The sequence below is a fragment of the Arachis duranensis genome, chromosome 8 (assembly GCF_000817695.3).
Source record: "Arachis duranensis cultivar V14167 chromosome 8, aradu.V14167.gnm2.J7QH, whole genome shotgun sequence".
Lineage (NCBI taxonomy): Eukaryota > Viridiplantae > Streptophyta > Magnoliopsida > Fabales > Fabaceae > Arachis > Arachis duranensis.
In genome coordinates, this window is record NC_029779.3 from 19,141,523 (window position 1) to 19,145,963 (window position 4,441).

The window sequence follows — 4,441 nt, forward strand, 5'->3', positions numbered from 1 at the left end:
TGTCTGTGGTATTCTGAGTAGGATTCAAGGATTGAATGGCTGTGACGCGCTTCAAACTCGCGATTGCTGGGCGTGATGACAAACTCAAAAGGATCAATGGATCCTATTCCAACATGATCGAGAACCAACAGCTGATTAGTCGTGCTGTGACAGAGCATCTGGACCGTTTTCACTGAGAGGATGGGAAGTAGCCACTGACAATGGTGACACCCTACATACAGCTTGCCATGGATGGAACTTTACAAACAATTGAGTTGAATATTACATTGCAGAAATTCAGAGGACAAAGCATCTCCAAAACTCCAATATATTCTCCATTAATAAAGTAACAATTACTTATTCCAAACACTTTTACTTCTTACAATTAAATCCAAATAACCTTATTGGCATCCTGACTAAGATTAATAAAATAAACATAGCTTGCTTCAAACCAATAATCTCTGTGGGATCGATCCTTACTCGCGTAAGGTATTACTTGGACCACCCAGTGCACTTGCTGGTTAGTAGTACGGATTGCAAATTCGTGCACCAAGTTTTTGGCGCCGTTGCCGGGGATTATTCGAGTTTGAACAACTAAAGGTTTATTTTGTTGCTTAGATTAGGAATAATTTATTTTTGTTGTTATAGAGTCATTAAATTCTGAGTCCTTTATTCCCTTTTCAAAAATTTTTCAAAAATATATTATTTTTCTTTATCAATTTCTAATTTTCGTGAGTTTAGTGTTTTGTTCTAAGTTTGGTGTCAATTGCATGTGTTTCCTTGTCTTTTAATTTTTTGAATTGCATGTTCTTGTTCTTCCTTGATCTTCACATTGTTCTTGTCAATTTTTCTTGTTTGATATTTGATTTGTCTTATTCTGTGTCTTTTCTTGTTTTTCTTGTGCTTTTTCAAAACATTAGTTTTCAAAAAATTATTCTTATCTATAAAAATAATACATCTTTAAAATACATTACATTTTTAGCTCAGTTGGTTAGAGCGTTGGCTTATGTTCTTGGCAATTGGGTATCTTCTTTATAAAATCTTTTCTTCAAAAATAATTTTTCTTGATCTAATCTTGTGCCAAACTTTAAGTTTGGTGTTTTCTTGTTGATCTTTCCTTAATTTTTGAAAATTTATCTTGGTTTTCTAAAAATTTTAAGTTTGATGTTCTTTCTTTTGTTCTTGGTGTTCTTGTGAATCTTCAAGGTGTTCTTGAGTCTTTCTTGTGTTTTGATCTTAAAATTTTTAAGTTTGGTATTCCTTGGTGTTTTCCTTCCAAAATTTTTGAAAATAAGGAGCATTAGATCTAAAAATTTTAAGTCTTGTGTCTTTTGTGTGTTTTTCTCTTTCATCATAAAATTCAAAATTCAAAAAAAAATACATCTTTTTCAAAAATATCCTAACTACTTTCTCTCTCCTCAATTTTCGAAAATTTTCATAAAAGTTTTCAAATTTTTAATTTTCTCTCTCTATTTATTTTATTTTTATTTCAATTATTTTATTTTATTTTATTTTATAATTTCAAAAATCAATTTTCTTTATATAATAAATTAAAAAAAACAGACAATAGCAACATCTATACCATCTCCCTTGCTCCATCATGGAACTAAGTGGAAATGCACAGTCTAGGAGGACTCTGGGGTCATATGCTAACCCCACTACTGCTTCATATGGGAGTAGTATCTGTATACCCTCCATTGGAGTTAGTAGCTTTGAGTTGAATCCTCAACTCATTATCATGGTGCAGCAAAGCTGCCAGTATTCTGGTCTTCCACATGAAGAACCTACAGAGTTTCTGGCACAATTTTTACAAATTACTGACACAGTGCATGATAAGGAAGTAGATCAGGATGTCTACTGATTACTATTGTTTCCATTTGCTGTAAAAGATCAAGCTAAGAGGTGGTTGAATAACCAACCTAAGAATAGCATAAAGACATGGAAACAGCTGTCAGAAAAATTCCTGAATCACTACTTTCCTCCAAAACGGATGACACAGCTAAGGCTAAGCATCCAAGGCTTCAAACAAGGAGATAATGAATCCCTTTATAATGCCTGGGAGAGATACAGAGAGATGCTAAGAAAATGCCCCTCTGAGATATTTTCAGAGTGGGTGCAATTAGACATCTTCTACTATGGGCTTACAGAAAAAGCTCAGATTTCTCTAGATCACTCAGCTGGTGGATCTATACATATGAGAAAAACAATTGAAGAAGCTCAAGAGCTTATTAATACAGTTGTCAAAAATCAGCATCTGTACCTAAGTAGTGAATCTTCCATGAAAGAAGAAGCTAAAACAGTAACTGCTGAACTCAGTCCTGTAGATTAGGCTAATGAATTCAATCAGCAATTAGACTTTCTAACTCAGCAGCTAGCCGAATTCAAGGAAATACTACAGGAAACAAGAATGGCTAATAGGAATATGGAAGTACAGTTAAAGCAAACAGAAAAGCAACTGTCAAAACAAATAACAGAAAAATGCCAAGCAATTCAATTAAGAAGTGGGAAAACATTAAATACCTCACTTCAAAGCAGTAGGAAGCCAAGAAATGAACAAACGGCTACTCAAAATCCCTCTGAGAACAATCAGAGCCCAGAGAGGAATAAGATTGGCGCTGAACGCCCAGACCATGCTCATTCCTGGCGTTCAATGCCAGAAACAAGCATGAATCCGGCGTTGAACGCCCAAGGGAAGCACAGTTCTGGCGTTCAGATGCCAGTAATAGATAAGGAGTTAGCGTCTAATGCCACTCCAGCTTCCACCCCTGGCATTCAAACGCCAGTGGGGGATCAGTCACATACAAGTGCTGATAACAACCCTTCTAAAAAGGCTTCCCAACCCACTTCTACAGGTAATAAACCTACAGCAACTAAGGTTGAGGAATACAAAGCCAAAATGCCTTATCCTCAAAAACTCCGCCAAGCGGAACAAGATAAGCAATTTGCCCGCTTTGCAGACTATCTCAAGACTCTTGAAATAAAGATTCCGTTTGCAGAAGCACTTGAGCAAATACCTTCTTATGCTAAGTTCATGAAAGAGATCTTAAGTCATAAGAAGGAATGGAGGGAGGCTGAAAAAGTTTACCTCACTGAAGAATGCAGTGCAGTCATTCTGAAAAGCTTACCTGAGGAGCTTAAAGATCCCGGGAGCTTCATGATACCATGCACATTAGAGGGTAATTGCACCAAGCAAGCTCTATGTGACCTTGGGGCAAGTATCAACCTAATACCTGCATCTATTATCATAAAGCTTGGTTTGACTGAAGAAGTCAAACCAACCCGGATATGTCTTCAACTTGCTGATGGCTCCATTAAATACCCATCAGGCGTGATTGAAGATATGATTGTCAAGGTTGGGCCATTTGCCTTTCCTACTGACTTTGTGGTGCTAAAAATGGAGGAGCACAAGAGTGCAACTCTCATCTAGGAAGACCTTTCCTAGCAACTGGCCGAACCCTCATTGACGTCCAAAAAGGGGAAGTAACCCTGAGAGTCAATGAGGAGGAGTTCAAGTTGAATGTTGTCAAAGCCATGCAACATCCAGACACCCCAAATGACTGCATGAGTGTTGATATCATTGACTCTCTAGTAAGAGAGGTCAATATGGCTGAGAGTCTCGAATCAGAGCTAGAGGACATCTTTAAAGATGTTCAGCCTGATTTGGAGGAAGCAGAGAGAATAATAGAACCTCTGAAAATCCCTCAAGAAGAGGAGAAACCTCCCAAACCCGAGCTCAAACCATTACCACCATCCCTGAAATATGCATTTCTGGGAGAAAGTGATACCTTTCCTGTAATCATAAGCTCTACCTTAGAGCCACAGGAAGAGGAAGCACTAATTCAAGTGCTAAGGACACACAAGACAGCTCATGGGTGGTCCATCAGTGATCTTAAGGGCATTAGCCTAGCCAGATGCATGCACAAGATCCTATTGGAGGGTGACACCAAGCCAGTGGTCCAACCACAAAGGCGGCTGAATCCAGCCATGAAGGAAGTGGTGTAGAAGGAGGTCACTAAATTACTAGAGGCTGGAATTATTTATCCTATTTCTGACAGCCCCTGGGTAAGCCCTGTCCAAGTCGTCCCTAAGAAGGGAGGCATGACAGTGGTTCATAATGAAAAAAATGAACTGGTTCCTACAAGAACAGTTACAGGGTGGTGTATGTGTATTGATTATAGAAGGCTCAATACAGCCACCAGAAAGATCATTTTCCTTTACCATTCATAGACCAGATGCTAGAAAGACTAGCAGGTCATGAATACTACTGCTTCCTGGATGGATATTCAGGTTATAATCAAATTGCAGTAGAACCCCAAGATCAAGAGAAAACGGCATTCACATGTCCATCTGGAGTATTTGCATACAGAAGGATGCCCTTTGTCCTGTGCAATGCACCTGCAACCTTTCAGAGGTGCATGCTCTCAATTTTCTCTGATATGGTGGAAAAATTTCTGGAAGTTTT